General features: G+C 31.5%; 1 pseudogene; it reads right to left on the reverse strand.

Moving 5' to 3' along the window:
- Positions 1–2880: 2880 nt before the first annotated feature.
- Positions 2881–12961, reverse strand: LOC143243311 (SNF-related serine/threonine-protein kinase-like; annotated as a pseudogene).
- Positions 12962–18160: the final 5199 nt, after the last annotated feature.

Genomic DNA, 18160 nt, shown 5'->3' on the forward strand with positions numbered 1-18160 from the left:
CTAATATGTTGTCTTCCCTCCTGAAGTTAACAGCCAAGAACAAGTCCATAATTTGAGGGATAAGTAATGTAATAAATATACGAATTGAGCACAGTCAATGAGGACCAATTTGCTCAGAGCACGTTGTATTACCAACAGTTTAATAACAGAGTCTAGAAAAATTGCGTTGTCATGCCTACATAGTTGTAAGTCGCTATTCCATGTGCCTTTCATTGATTTGTTGTTACTTTCAGGAATGTTTTTGTTGTGAAAAGAGAAGAGGAAGGATTTTAACTGGTTAACACGATCTAAATATTCAAACATTTTCTTTTCTTATTCGGACAATATGTTTTCAAGCTATTTTGTATTCGTGTCTTACCTCATTAACATTGTTAAACAAAGCAAGTTAGCAATTCATAGACGAATTTTAGTAAAGAAGATTGACGCACTAAATAGCAAAATTACTACAAAGTGTACATATATGTATATATTTATTGTTTTAATAGTTTCAGGAGTTTTCGTCACCCGTATGAAAAATTACGAAACATTTATTTCACTCACTGGAATTCTTGATCCCGGTGACGAAATTCTAGAAATAGATAGCGTTAGTGTTAGCCAAAACACATCATAGATATCCAAAATATGATAATAAATACCAAGAAAATACGCTTCACAACCCTGTCTCTTGTAAATCGGAAAGAGAAATGAATACATGCAAAGAACATAAAATGGATTTTTTATTATAAATAATAATTTGTGTATTTATATATGTTATGTTTCTTCTTTAAAATTGTAAAATAATAAATTAAGAACAGTTTAAATTGTATTAAATGTATTGCAAAATTTTGTATTGGATTTTATTGTTCAAATGATGAAATAACACCAACAGAATTAAAGACAGACAATACAAAATTTTTTATTGGATTTTATTGTTCAAATGATGAAATAACACCAACAGAATTAAAGACAGACAATACAAAAATTTTGTATTGGATTTTATTGTTCAAATGATGAAACAACACCAACAGAATTCAAGACAGATTTGCTATAGAGGAATCAATCCAGAAAGAGATATAATTTTATGAACAAAGCTTCACTGAATATAATCAATATATAATTAATACAATCAGTTTAAATCAGTAATTTATCAGTTAATTAACTTTTCTTACCATTCAATTAAATCATCCTGAAAAAGGATAATACTGTAGAACAATTGAAACGAACTCTTAAATATTAAATTAACTCAATAATGATTTTCGGTAACATGATTACAATAAAATAATCTGGAAATACTTCTTTTAACAATTGATTAATTTTTCACAACATTAAGAAATATACAGATAATAAGAACTAAATAATCCAACATTACATCTTTGGCATAACAGAAATTAGTTCAAGATAAATACACCTGAAAAAAAATCAAACAAACATAAATTTATTTGAAATTATCAGTAACTGAAGAATCTTGTACTTTGGACAATGAAGGTGAATAGACCTAAGAAATTTTTTTTACTCAATTTATTTTTCCTCCCTACTATATAAAATGATGGATGTTCTACTACAAGCACCCTCATGTACCCACCAGGGGCTTCAGCAAACAAAATGGAATTAATGGTTTGACCATGTTGTTTGGTGACAGCTAATAATCAAGCTACAAGATATCCCTGCATACTGTGACAATGTATGTACATAAGGGCTTCCAAGACATTAGTTGCTCTCATGCTCTCAATAACCATGTGACTCAGATGTGATCCTTAAATGTCTGTACTGCAGTGCAGAGAATGCATCAACTACCCATACTTCACTATTATTCTAAGCATCTTACTATGCAAGTATCAGACCTGAGATAAGGTCTGAAGGTGGCTTGATAAGCCATCTTCAAACTTATTTTCTATAAAGTAGGTTCTTCATCATAAAAGTGACATAAGGTCTGCTTTCACAACATAATTCAGGTTTTCTTGTTGACAGTCATGCTATTAACTTCCTTCACTTTGACTTTTGAAGTCAACTGCTCTTCCACTTTTTTCTGTCAATATCAGAAAATTTTACACAAAGTGCTTAAAAAACAACATAGGCATAATTGAATGTTGTCTACATAACAGATTAACACAGTACACATGCAGAGATGAGAGCTCTTAAAACTGCTTGAGAAGCACACAAAAAACTTGAGTCACTTACTGTTCTTTGCAGAGGTGAGTAGCATGATCTAAAGAAAAAACACTATGTTTTTAATAATGAGTTATTTAGCTTTTCAATATAAGCAAAATATTAATGCAATACTTCATAGGACTGATAAATTTAGTTTTGTAGTACATGACTAGATTATCTTGATCTAAGAAAATAATAACTTTTGAGACATGTATAACAAGTTATGAGACTGAAAACAATTCAGGAATCTGTGACATTAATATGACTGTAATATATTATCACTTTGATATTCTTTCATTTTACAATTAGTGTGTTAGAAACCATTCTTTTAAAACAGTTTGACTTTTCATGTTATCATTTATAACAAAATGTTCTTAAGTACTGAAAACAAAAGAATTCTGTTATAAATCTAGCCCCCAATTTGAACTGGATCATGTCTATCTCTGACCACTTTAGACTGCATCTAAATCATCTAACACATAAAAATAATATACAACACGAGAAAAATTTCTTTTCTATATTATTCTAAACAAATGAGTGAAAACTGTACATATTAAGGCACATGACAAAAACTTTACAAGAGTTGACTTGTATGATGATCCTTTTCAAACTGTCTACCATTATACTTTAAGGAGTATGTGCATTTCAAAGGTGTTCAAAATATCTTTCAGCACAAAAGACATTTTGTTATTAATCAGCTGTCCATTTATGAACCCATTAAAATGATCATCATACTTCAGTTTAGCATAAACATCAAAGTTGACCAGAAAATGTTGATCTGAGTCTACTAGAACTAGGATTTGGCACCATCATCCCCACCCATGCTTCTCCAAACTTTTTCTCATATTTGAGCAATTTTACCAAGTCAACAAATGTATCCCTGCAAATAAACATATAACAAATGGAACCAGACTTTTAGACTTAGAAGTGTTTTTCTGAAACAGAATGAAGGTTATCTTCATCCACAGCTGGGTGCATGTCAAATGTGTAATAACATTTATAAATCTTTAATTAAACGTACAATTATTAGTCTTAATTATGAGTAACAGACAAACCACAATATGTGTCTACAATCACTCTGCTTTAGGTAATTACTTGAATATCTTTGCTGTTGTTTCAAAAAGGGGAAACACTGACAAGAGGCATTAAGTAGACTTGTACTCACTACAATCATGAATGAAGTGGAAATTATCTATCTATACCAACTGTACATGCAAAACAGCATACATGAAAGAAATGGTTGTGTGAAAAGAAGGAAACATTTGTAACTCATAATATTTTGACAAACAAGTTTCTGAAAACACTTGCCTCCTCCATATATTTATCAAAATCATTAAATGAAACTGTTACCTCAGCATAGAAACGGTTTTAATTTTTATCATTATCTAGCATTAGTCAATTTGAATAAATTCTACTTTAATTCACATTAAAAAGCCAACAGTACTGAATAAAATACTTATACCTTCAAAACAGAAATTATAAACAGAAATCTTATTGTGAAGTTACTAAATTAGCAACAAACTTTGTGTTATTATAGAATGCTTTACACTCATATCTGTTTGTTTGTTTTTTCGCGGCAAAGCTACTCGAGGGCTATCTGTGCTAGTCATTCCTAATTTAGCAGTGTAAAGCTAGAGGGAAGGCAACTAGTCATCACCACCCACTGCCAACTCTCTTGGGTTACTCTTTTAACAATAAATAGTGGGATTCACCATCACATTATAATGCCACCACAGCTGAAAGGATGAGCATGTTTGGTGTGACCAGGATATGAACCTGTGACCCTCAAATTACGAGTTGAATGCATTAACCCAACTGGCTATGCTCATATCTATAGGAAAACAAACAGGTGAGAATTAACAAATTTCCTTTGACAGCACAAAGTTGTCAAAGAAACAAATATTTTATAAGTTTCATAAAGTATACATCAAAATTAGAGGTTTACACAAGGTTTTGGTCTTGAAAAAGTTTCAAATAATTCAGACAGCTGATTTAGAAAAATACCAAATCAGCATTGAACACTTGTTGCAACCCTAACTACCATAATTTTTTCTGAGGTGTATAGTAATGTTTATTCACTTTCCAGAAGTCTAACAGGTGCTGTGACAGTTACTAATCTTTTGTAAATCTTCTGACATCCATGATGCAGTAGTTGTTTGCAGTCCATAATCCTCCTGACATGAGTGCAGTATTACTTACTTTCTAAAACCCTTATATCATGGAAGCTACAGTATTTAATAGTAAATATTAAATTTGTTTTATGTATCATACAATTCACTTACCTTTTACAATCATCTGATACATGTGCTGGAATTGTGTATTTACAGTCCATAATCATGGTCAAAGTCTCACTGTCATTTGCTTCCAAAAAGGGGCATGTCCACAAACTAACATGTACAGGATCACTCCCAGACTCCAAACATCTAGCATTTAGGTAAACAACAAGAACACATTAATCGCTTTGGCAAAAGAGAGGAGATATTTGCTCTTGTCTCAGAACAAAACAACAACAAAAGAAGAAGAAAACACCATGTTAATTAAGCTATATTAATGTAGCTATATAAACTTACATATTCTAAAGATGGCTGGTATTATTATTAAAACTTCAATTAAAATAAAGTACAGAACAGCACTTTGACCTTCTTAGTTCATCTTCAGGTTAAAGGAGAGAGTCAACAACTGACCATTGCTAGGCACAGATGAGAGTGTGAACAGGTACGATGCTGTAGGGAATGTTGCAATCATATGGTAGGTTATTAATTAATATATGTATAAAGGTGCTCCTTTACACACTGATCTAATTTTGGTTTAAGTAGGGCTTTTTTGATTTTGTGTTTCTTTGTATTTGTTTCCCAACTTAGCTTAGTATGTTGGTGTTTTCTGTGATTATGTTGTGCTTACTTCATTTACAGTGTTCAAAGACGTGTAAAGGTGCTTACGTGTTCTTTGAATCTGGTTTCCATTTTTCGCTTGTTTTTCCAATATAGAAACCATGCCAGTTGTTGCATTGTATTTTATAAATTATGTTGGTGTTATGATTGTCAATGTATGTTTCTTTGAATTTATTATGGGTTTTTTTCATTAACTGTGTTGTTGGTCTAGGTGTGTAAAATTTTTCAACATTTTGTGAAGGAAATCTGTTGATGGAACAAGACTTTTATACTTAGAACTGTTTCTCTAAAACAGTATCAAGGTTACAGGTGGTGAAAAGAGCTGGTTGAATTTCCCATAAAACAAGGCAGGCTCAGAAGAAACAGAATGACAAGGGACCTAATTAAAGACAAATGAAGTAGGAAAGAACCAGTCACTTGATGTTGTTATATTTGGTTGATTTCATCATTAATTTTATTAGGTGAGCATATTTTTGTGGCTGTGTTTATTAGGTTTCTTAATATGTTGAGTTTCTGTTTTGTTTTGTATGATGTCCCAGACAATGTATAGTCCTAACCCTACATATGTCAAAACATGTTTGATGTTATCATCATTAGATTATAGCCCTCCACCAAAGGAGTGATACATCCTCCATGCACAGTAATGCATACAAACAAAAGCATCTGAAAGACTAATGCTGGAGAGATAAAACAAAATGCTCTAGATGAAGGATATTACATAGAGGTGCATATCTAACTGAAATACATTTTCAGGTAAGAAAAATGTTAACTTTAGAAATGTTACCTATCTACACCACAAAGAGTTGTAATCCCACACTCAAAATGATGAAGGGGCCAGCTCAGAAAAAGAAAATACAAAGTTTAGCTTCTTTCTGTAAACAACATTAAAAAGGAGATCACAAGGAGTGTGGCACCCACAAATTAATGGGACAGCATTCCATAGGACACCACATTCATCTTAAGCAGGGTCTTATTGAAGATGATAAAAGACAAGAATAAATGCCCTAAATGGGATAAAAACTTAACTCTACAGTTTCCATAGCCAGCAGAGACGTTTTAGCTACCTTAAGATGTTGAAGACATGTGGCATCAGAAGGTTGAAAATGGCTAGATGCAGACACAAGAGGGCATAGAGATGGAAAGGCACAAGGTCACAAGAAATCACTTAAATGAACCAAAGATCACTGGGCAAAGTAGTTTACACATGTACATCTACAGAGAAATATGTTCAGAGTGAAGAAACACTGAAAAGAGCTGATTTAATATCCCATAAAATAAGGCAGGCTCAGTAGAAACAGAATGACAAGGGACCTAATTAAAGACAAATGAGGTAGAAGAGAACCAATCACTTGATGTACATTGGCAGTATATTTGGTTGCTATTTAAATGGTGTAATGAAAATTCTGAAGTGATGTCAAGAACTTGGGAAGTATCAAAACCACTGGTTTGAAAATTACTGATCAAAAGTGACTCCTCAGTCAAATACTTTTTTTAAAGTACACACACAGTCATAAAGTTGTTAAAGAAATGATGGTACTCATCTAAAAGGTCTCTAGGATAAATGAAATGACCAAGACAAGAAAAAAATAATTGAAGCTAACATATCACACTGTCATTCAAATCATCAGAGGGGAAAAAAGCACAGAAAACATGTGAACACTAACAAAACCAAGGAAAGAAAGACACTTTATTGAAATTGGTACTTGTAAGTATATTGTTTCTAACACCCACTTCACTAGAAATATTTTAAAAAGTTCTGTTTTTTTCTTAAATAGAACATTGAACTAATTGAACTTGGTCTGTTAGAGTTACTTTATAAAATAGCTAAGTCATATATTGATGATATAGTGGTGCCTCTTACATATTTAAGTAGCATAAAAATATTTGAAAGGGGTACTATAAAGACTAAATCAAACCTTGTTGAAAGAGCTAAACTAAAACATTATCATAATAATTAAATTCTACATTGAAGTTATACTAAAATAAATGGGATGAGTATTTACACTTGAGCTTTTGTTAGCACAGTAGAAAGATCTGTCTAGCTTTTGATTGAAAAAGATTTAATGTTATCCTTAGATGTGTATGATTTAGAGCCTCAGAATCAAATGAATTATGTTAACCAAATATAGTGCAAGTACTCTATAAAACTGATTAATACACTACTATTATTTAGCTCATGTTAAACATAAGAAAAATAATCCTATTATGATAAATATTGTATGAATTTGCAATATAAGGTGAATAACTTGGTTATGATACACACTCATCCTTGATCAGAAGGTGAAAGAGGTTTCACAAAAGAAATGGCACCACTATTTCATGGTCCTTGATGAATGACAATAAAAATGTATAGTTTTTATTATTTACCAAATGGGTTATATTTAGCAGTACTTCTTATAATAGAATTGTTACCATATTTTATGAAATATGAAGATGTGATAGTGACTCTTCAGCATCTTTTACAGAGATGGATTAAATGTTTGATAAAAATTCTATTTATGGAGCTAAATCTTGAAAAATTGTTATTTCCATAGAAACAATTATTGTTAAAAGTGATAAATCTTAATCCTATCATTACAGGCATACTTTACTGTTGATACCATGATGTTTTACTGACATTCAAAATTTTATTAATCTAACAATTAGTACAGCATACAGTCATACTTAATAACCCATACTTTAATAGTACACAAGTTTTAAGTTCTTAGTTTTATAAAGCAATGTTTAAAAAAATCCTGAATTCCTCCAAGTGTGACACACACATTTTTCTAGGTATCTTCTCTATTTTATCCACCACCCCTCCAACAAGTATGAAATTCAATGTACATTACTCACTACAAAATCACAATTGCTTAAATAAACCATTATTTTGATACTCTTCCATTCTGTTTGGTTACAGTCATCAAATACAAAATAAGACCTCTCTTGCCAGTCTCACCTGTTATATCCTCTCTTTCAGGATTTGACATTAGTTCTCACTTAAGTTTAATTCTATATTATCTATAACCCATATAAAGCAAAGGTGTTCATCTATCAAATTATATCTGATATATTATATAATATTGTTTTCAAAATGAAAATTATCAATTTCAGTGTTAGCACAAACTGGAAGGATGATGCCTAGATTAGATAACTTTGTAATGGTTCTTGCCACACAATTAGAAATTCAGAAAAACTATGGTAGTTAGAAGAAATTGTCTGCTTTTGCATCTTGTTATTTTATGTTCTTTGGTTAGTTATTTAATTAAACAAAATATATTTACTGCATTTATACATTAGTATAAAAAAAGCTGGGTCAATTGTCAATGACAAAAGGCAACAACAAAAAAGTAAGTACTTTATTTCTCGTTTTTCATGTTTATTATTAATTATTATAGAAGTAACTAAAATGTAAAATGATGGATCCTTTGATGATAGTCAAGATTATGTTATGTAAATTAAACAGTAAAAATAGCATAATAATATTGATTCACAAGGCACACATGAGATGAGCTTTGAGTAGCTCATGGCTAATGTAATTCAATAGTGTGACTTTAGCTGCATGTTCCCCAAGTGATTTATGACTTACAATGGTGCAAATATAATTACACATAGTTAAAAGGGCAATAAAACAATAAAATGTAATTACAAATAGATGTATACTGTTACAAGCTTAAAAGTTAATTGGGATAAATAAATGTAGTTTTACACTACATATGAAGCCATTCTAGAAAGAAAAAGGGTAATTTAGTTTTTTTTGGTGGTTATGAGATTGGTGAAATTGACCAACATCATATAGAATTATGGTATAGAAAATAACAGGTCAAATATACAGTTTTATTGCAAACAAACATTTGAAATTTGTGTAAGATTAAGAGATTACACAAATGAAATTTGAGATTTTTAGTTAAAGAGAAGTATTTTAATCTTAACATGAAAATCATTTTGCACGTGGACTATTCCAACCAAATACTTCACAAAAATGATTTTTTTGAATGTGAAAGACATATTATTTACTGAAAGAGTGCTAAAATTGAGAAAATGTACACTATATTAAAAGTTAGTAGTAACAAAACTATAAAGTTTTTATTAAAATACAAAGAGGTTATGAGCTTGTTCAAACTGACCATGCCTGTGATGAGAGAATCAATTTTACACCCTCTTCATCATTCCCTGCTAACATTCATTGATGTTTAGTTGTTGAGAATACCTACAATGTAATTTGTCAGACAGCCTAGCCTATTCAAACTGTGTAATAAATGAGATTTGGTATACCCCTGATAATAAGAGCTGTGTAGCTCTCATAACACTGGGCCCTCATATTACAAGACTTTGAGTTTGTGTTCCCTCCTTATCAATAAAAGTGTTAATACCCATACCAGCTGTTCTGAGTAACAAGTAAATAACTATTTTCTTGTCTCTGAATTTAAAAAAAATGCAGTTGTTCTGCATGAATTACACACTTCAATGTATAAGTTTAAAATAACATAATTCTAAATCATCGTGCTCAAGGTCTGAAAACAAGGATTTTTCAGCCTTTTCATATTTTCACTGCTTCATAAAATTATTTTGAGGCACAAATTTTATAATTAACCTATACATTAATTCTAACTACATTTCAACAATATTAACTGAGAAATATTTTAAAATTGATATTTTGCCATTTTCTGACATTTATGTAATACAATTCACAAAGAGGTTCGTATTCTCATATCCATACAGCTGCAAAAAAAAAGGCCCACTAGTTCATTTTTTTAGAGAAGTTCTGTCATCAAAAGGACTATTCCTGCTGAGAACCAATCACCACATGAGAATATATTATCCACTTCTTAAGCTACTAACTTTTCCTTCAGCTGTTGTTGAGGCCTTGGTTTGAAACCTCATTATGATAACACAAAAAATGGCTTAATCATTTACTAATGAAACACAGATTTGAAACCAAATATCAAACTTAAATATGACTAGATAAAGTAAAAATTCAACCGTCACATCGTAGAAGAGAAAACATGAATGTTTTATAGTCTCTATAAACATTCCATTCAGTTCCTTTTAATCCAAGAATTGTGCAAGTATTTGTGCATTAAATTACATCTTTTTTAACACCTACAGAAATTTTATTCAACAAGGAGATGCCACGTAATTTGAGGTAAGGTAAACATATAAAGTGTAACTAAAGGTTAATGAGTAATTAAGTGTACTACAAGCTTGACACAGTAACACATACACAATCTTTGGAGAAGGTTTTAACATGTACAATCAATTTACCTAAACACAGAAACATATATATATTAGTTTGTTATAACTTAAAAACAAGCCAAAACAAAAATAAATTAAACAAAAAGCACTGCACGAATTGAAAAGATCACAGAGTACAAATGATGATGTGAGGATTATAAGATGCACCCTAGGTTTTTGAGGTAACTGCAAGCAGGACCCACATTGCAATGGGGATACATCTATCAGTCTTAACTTTCATTTGCCAATAAAAGAGTAGCAATAGATATATAAAAATAGAAACTAGGAGAGCGAGATTTGGGTGCTCAAACCCACAACATCCCACATCTACACCACCCTTGACTGTTTACAGACAGTTGTTGGAAGGTGACTGCTCTTTGAAGTAAAGAAGAAAAAATTAATTGAAATAAAAATAAGAACATGAAAATAAGACACTATAATTTGGGGATAAGCAAGATGAAAACCCACCTCATTATGTTAGCATTCCAGCCCCAATATGGTTGATAGGTACTAACTAAAAGTACAGCAAATGAACTATACCATATTGAAAAGTCCCATACAATTATCTAAACAAACTTCTATTGCTTCTAACCACCACCAATTTATTATGTATACTGTGACTATTATGCTCTAAGCAAACCTTTATTTGCAGCAAGGTGTACATCTGCATAAAGTAGTCCCAAGTTGTTAAATGACAGTGTTCTTAACAAAAATAGTAAAAATTTTAAGTAAAATTTCTCTAATTTTTATTTTTTATATTTATTGAATACATTCATATATTTGTTACAGAATAGTTTAATAATTTTATTTAAAGTTTCTTTATTACATCTATTAACTATTAATTTTGTATCAGTATTTCAACACTACTGATTAAGTATTGATTTATTAAAAATTTTACAACATATGAATTATGAAGTTATAATGTTAATAACAGAAGGGTATGGTTATAAGCATTATAACTGATCTATGCCTTGCTGTATATGAAGGCTTGTTTAGAGCAAAACAGTCATAGTAGACTTAATAAATTGATGGTGGTTGGGAGCTTTTACTAGTTTGTTTAGATAACTGGATGGAGGTTTCACACTAGTATAATTCATCTTCTGTGCTATCAATAAGTACCTTTCTACCATAATGGGGGCTGGAATGCTTGCTTCAAGATGTAAGTTTTCAATTTACTTACCCCCAAATGGCAGTACCTTATTTTCTTATTCTTATTTCAATTAATTTTTTTCTTTACAGTTACCTTCCCACAACTGTCTGCAGGCAGTAAAGGGTGATACAGATATGGAATGTTGTGGGCTTGAGCACCCACATCTTGCTCTCTTAATTTCTATTTCTACTCTCTTATTTCTTAGGTGAGACTGACAAATGGAGATTAAGACTGATAGATGGCATATCCCCACCTCAATGTGGGTTCTACTTCTGCAGTCACCTCCAAAACCAGGGTAATTTTATAATACCGCATTACAGTTTGTACCCTGTGTTCTTTTTGATTATTGCAGTGCTTTTTATTTATTTTTGTCTTGTTTATTAAGTTATAAGAAACTAATATAATTAGTCCAAGGTTTGAGTTGCTGTTTTTAACACAGTCATTCCTTGTGTTTTTACTTAACTTTATCAAAATGTATTAATTATCACTAATATATATAGTATAAAACAAAAAAATCACATTATTGTAGATTCTTTAATGCATAATAAATACATCTTGTTGATGTTTGGTTCTTTGATTAACATTAATGTATTTTCATTTCTAAATAGATATACTATGGTCTTACGTTGTTGCATTTCTTCTAAATGTTAGTTGTTTTTTCTATATTATGTTTATCAAACAAAATTTTTATCAAATCAGATACACTGATTTAGTAAAGTTCATTATTTTGTATGGTAGGTTACTGCAAAATATTCTTATGACTTAAATCTTTATTGAATATTATTTTTATGCTTATCCTATTCAAGAAATATACATAAACACTTTGGCTAACTAGTTACTTATTCATCTCTAATTACAATTGTAATATGTTTAAAATATGTCTTTACCATAAATCTTTCTTTTTTTCCTCGTTGTATGTAATAAATATGTACTTACCTACTTTTGGTGCATCATAAGAATCCCCAACAGTATTTCTGGTGCAGAGTATGCTAATGACCCACATGAAGTTTCCAGTTTTTGACCAGGGCAAAACTTATTGCTAAATCCAAAGTCTGTCAATTTAACCATTCCTAATTTTTCAAAAAATACGACGTTTTCTGGTTTCAAGTCACGGTGTACCACATGAAGTTTGTGGCAGTAAGATATTGCATGAAGGATCTGTTGGAAATAAGTTTTAGCTGTCTCCTCATCAATTCCTTTATCATGTTTCATAATGTAATCGTACATATCTCCACCGTTTCCGAATTCTAATATGAGGTAAAGTTTTGTTTGTGTGTCAATAACATCATATAGTCTAACTACATTAGGATGTTGAACAAGTTTCATCAAACGAACTTCTTGAAAAGGTGAGCACGTGACATATCATCTAGTTTAGTTTTATCAATCACTTTTACAGCGACTTGCTCACCAGTAAACACATGCTTAGCAAGTTTCACAACTGCGAAGTGTCCACGGCCTAAAGTATCCCCGAGGTCATACAGCCCTGCAATCATATTCCCCGTATACTTGTTTGGTTTACTTCTTCGTCCTTCCTTAGGTTCAATTGCTCCTTTCTCGCTCATCATTTTACTTCAGTATACAAAAAAAACCAACAAAACAAATAATTCAAATAAGCTATCACATATCTATTTAAAATTAATATACATTGTTATCACATAGATTTTTTAATGTGTATTTGTTATTAAACACGTAAACTCAGATTTAATTTAACCTGCGTGTACGCATACAGTTTGCGTAATAAACGCCAAATCCCACAAAAGATAGCGCTGTTTACGATATCGCTAAATCTAAAAAATAATCAGAAATGAGAATCAGTAAAATGCACACATTGTAGCGACCTAAATAGAACATCTCTACAACCAGAAGTAAATAAAATAAATTTATTAAATATGACAACAGAAATAAAATCTTCCAAATAAAATATACAAATTTATCACTTACAAAATGAAAAATAGTAAACTCGTAGTTGGCCGAAACCAGATACAAACATTAATAAACAATACAGTTCAAACCTCAATGTGATTAATTTCAATAAATATTAAAGAAATTAAGTAAACGAAAAGTGTGAAATAATGAATTCTACATTTATTTTGCTATGGTTTGATTTACCACTCCTCTACGTAAAAAATTTCTCAACCCAAACAAGCTGTTTTACATATATATGATTCATCGTTTATTTCAACAATGAATTTGTGGCTACATTACATTACTAACTTAATTTCTATCTAAAATATCTTGATTTTGAGTATGCATGTATTATGAAACCGACACTAGTTTCCAGCTTCAGTTTGGCTTATTGGAAGTTTATTAACAGTTGAAAAACCTAGCTGAATTGTAATAACCAACTCATCGTATCGGTCATAATATTCTTTGAGTAGGTTAAGCTTGAAACATAGGTAAGTCATTAGCAGGATCTCTTGATGGATAGAACAGCAAAAGTATTTTGTCATGTGGACGGAAGACCTCCAAATTCACTGTAGTCGATATTCCTATTTTGTTGCAACTGTCTAGGATGATTTTCATCTTCTCCAATGTCCAAAAATTTTCACCAAGTAACTATATTTATCTCTTTATATTAAAACATGAAATCGTCCTATAGTTGCATCTGAAATAGGATATCTTAATTAATACACTAATGGAATTAATCATTTAGTAGCTCCAAAATGTCTATCCCTCCTTGAACCAAATTTTACAGTGAAATTATTTCTTGCAAAGATAATGGGTGTATCTATATAAATATAATAGTACTGTCTTTTGTGTCCATGTAACTTCTTCTCAGGGTGAATTTGAATCTTTAGCAAAGTTGGTATAGAGGTTTATAAGGTCCATGTGCGAGTACATACAAATTTTCAATTGTGCAGTTTGCGTTTTGTGCTTTTATGGCGTTTTTTTCATTAGCTCACCTCTTATAGATGAATTTTCGCTAAATATGGTAGGGTGGTTCGTTTTGTTTTGTTTTGAATTTCGCACAAAGCTACTCGAGGGCCATCTGTGCTAGCCGTCCCTAATATAGTAGTGTAAGACTGGAGGGAAGGCAGCTAGTCATCACCACCCACCGCCAACTCTTGGGCTACTCTTTTACTAACGAATAGTGGGATTGACCGTCACATTATTTATTGGAATTTTTGCGTTTTTCACAATTTGATATCAGGGTAGCAAATTTTTCATGTCCTAAGAACTTTTCATTCATGAATCTATATTACTTCCGTTCAGAGGACAGGTACTCCAGCTAGTCGTTAATTAACGATGTCACCTACTCTAAAGCTATCTGGGCTTCTCTTATGGTTGTATGCTTGTCGTTGTCGCGTCTGAGCCGTTTCAACTTTGAATATTGCTTTCTGCATAACAACTTGAAATCTCATTGCCTATTTATCCATACTTTGAGATGTTGTTGGATGTTTCTCTTCCCAGATGGAGTTTGGTTAGCGTATAACCTAAACCCTTTGTTATAAAATAAATACTGAGAATTTCAAAAAAACGGAGTTTTAATTAACACGCAAAGTGTTACAGAGAGAAGTACAGCAAACCAAAAAATTTATAAAAACGTGAAGCTAACTAGCAAACCACATTACCAAATACGAGTCAGACAAATTTCAAACAAATTACATGAGCTAGCTGGATATATATTCCTAGCCTTGACTAAGAAGAATGGAAATTACAATTATGATTACCATTGTCGAACAGACATAATTCCTTAAGAGAAAGTAGCAATTGTTTATTTTATAAATCATTTTTGGAGAAAGCAGCTTAATTAAAAACAATGAACAGAACTTTGAAAAAATCAGTGAATGAAATGGTATCTGTAAAAAGACAGAAGTTACACGATTTGTCTTTGTACACTCTGAGTTAATAATTTCGGGTGTTCGTGCCAAGGTCAGCAAATAATTACTGAGAGACACTTCCATATGAGCCAATTAACAAGTGATTATAGTTATGGTTTGCTAGAAGATTCCACTTTTACCTATAAAGAATTAACTTGTGAAAGTAGATCTGCTGGACATCTTGAGAAATCGGAAGACTCAGAAACAAGTGTATAAAATATCGTGTTTCCAACTCTGGATACATCTTGCTCCATCTGACCCACATCGACTAATGGACCTATCAATATGGCTGTGCTACAAACCTTGGAATGAATTCTTCACACAAACACACTGTAAGTAATGCTATCTCTGATTTAACCTAACAGTTTTTCGCTTTAACAATACAGGCCAACGAATCTAAATTTACAAAGTTGTTTTGGTTTTAATAACGGATTTTTCATAATTCAGCTACGCGGATTTTGAAAATAATATTCATCATTTTATAGCTTATGTATGTTTGCGGACTTATACCACTAGAAAACGGGTTTCGATACACGTAATGGGCAGAGCACAGATGGTCCTTTGTGTAGCTTTATGCTTGATAACAAACAGCATTATTTTATATCACGTAATGATTTTACAAGTCGGGAAATAAATCTTCATACTTAGATAAAATTTACAGCAAAGTTACCACAAATATAACGTAATATATTTGGATCATTTATTCAACCTCTTCTTGCCATAGCTATGAATAAATAATCATGAAAAAAAAATGTCAAAGTGCACATACAAACAAATAATACCCTGAAGAAACATTCCATGCGGCCAGTTAACCACTGACGTACTCATGGTGTGTTACTCGAGAGTTCTAGAACGGTCGATAAGACTCTCATGTTACGATTGGTATAGAGAAATCTATAGCCAGTAGTTGTCAACATTTTCAGCATGACAAAATATGATTCGATTGTAATGAGAATAATTCACTTATGTAAAGTACATATCACGTTTTGTGAAGAATCTGTACGTGATGAGAAAATTGATATCATTTTCGTTTTAGCGCACCGAAATTACAACAGAACATGTAAAAAATTTCAAGACAATAAGACCATCGTAGGCCTGTGTAATGTCTGAAGAAAGAAAAGTGAAAAACACTAATTGTATTGAAGATTTAATAAGACTAGCAAAAGATATCACTAAATTGCTGAGATAAATAGTAAAAGATTTGACAGTTGTACAATAAAAACTCTCACTGAAGGAATTATTCATATTACTTTAACAGGTAATTTGTTCAATGCTGTATCAATGTTAATGAACATAGTCGAAGGTTTGGGTAACAGGCATTATACTGGTTTTATTAGGGTAGAGTTAATGAAGACGTACAAACCTTTATAGACGTAATAAATGAAGCTGCTTTAAATTTGGGGTGAAGCGACACCAAAATAGCTCGTATACTCAGATTAATTGTACGCATTGCTAGACATAACCACTCCTGTCATATTTCAAATGTTAAAACCATTGACAAAGATAATAATATAAGTTGTGAAAATATTAAACCTAGTACCCAGAAAACAATAATAATTATTTACTGACGTTTTCACTTTACATAACGACACAAAACACTAAATGTACCTTCATGATTTTCTCAAGATCGGATGGTCCTGACAGACCTGTTATTCTAAGTCAAGTGATTATGCAAAATGTCCATCATTTTCTATCTTCTGACTGTATTTTTATTTGAAAAGCATTGTATTGTTTCTTTTGAAGACCAACAGGCCAGTGCCATAATAATAAAGAAATATCCATCATGTTTGATCCAAAAAACGAACATTTCCATAAACAAAACTTATAGAACACTCATTTAGATAACTGGCTATAAGATACTCATTGATTGTCTTTTCAATCCAAATATCTTCCAGATATACAACACATGTGAAATGCGAGACCAAAATAATAAATGTATATTAGTCTTACTTATGTTATTACACTGCTGGCCAAAATCTTAAGGCCAATGAACGTAAAGAAAAATATGCATTTTGCGTTGTGAGTGTGTTTTTTTTTTTTTCTTATAGCAAAGCCACATCGAGCTATCTGGTCAGCCCACCGAGAGGAATCGAACCCCTGATTTTAGCGGTGTAAATCCGGAGACATACCGCTGTACTAGCGGAGGGCTGCGTTGTTAGACTGAATCGTTTATTTGAGTAGAGCTTCGAAAGATGACAATAAAAATAGGGAAAATAAAATAAAAATAAAAACGTTTTAGCATTTAATAGGAAAAATGTGAACACTATGAAATTAGCCTAAATACTAGCTGGTCAAAAGTTTAAAACCATACTGAAACGAAGCGTTAATCGGTAAACACATCACGAAATGTAATCATTTGTGTTCAAGCATTAGTGTTGTCAACATCTCCCACTGACATCTCCTGTGTTACATTGGGTAAAAACATGGTAAAGGCTAAAAGTTGACAGTGTTTGAACGTGGCAGAATTGTCGAGCTGCAAAAGCTAGTATTTAGGCTAATTTCATTGTGTTCACATTTTCCATATTAAATGCTAAAAGTTTTGTTTTTTTTCCCTTCTCTTATTGTCATCTTTCGAAGCTCTACTCAAATAAGTGGTTCAGTCTAAAACGCAAAATGCATATTTTTCTTTATGCTCATTGGCCTTAAGATTTTGCCTAGCAGTGTATATATGATTATCATAAATATGCATATACACTATGACTTTCTATCTAAATTAATACACAGCAGTATTGAAGAATGACTTAATATTATGTTACCAATGTTAACAGGTGTTTTTCGGTATTGATTCATGTGGGCATCACTTCACAATCTTACGAATGTTAAACACTTGATCTAACCTTACAAGTCGTTTTACGCATTTTTATCCAGGAAGCATTTCTTTAAAACTTAAATGTGTTTTTTTGTGTGTGTTTTCTTATAACAAAGCCACATCGGGCTATCTGCTGTGTCCATCGAAG

This window comes from Tachypleus tridentatus, unplaced genomic scaffold (genome assembly GCF_004210375.1).
Source record: "Tachypleus tridentatus isolate NWPU-2018 unplaced genomic scaffold, ASM421037v1 Hic_cluster_2, whole genome shotgun sequence".
Taxonomy (NCBI): Eukaryota; Metazoa; Arthropoda; class Merostomata; order Xiphosura; family Limulidae; genus Tachypleus; species Tachypleus tridentatus.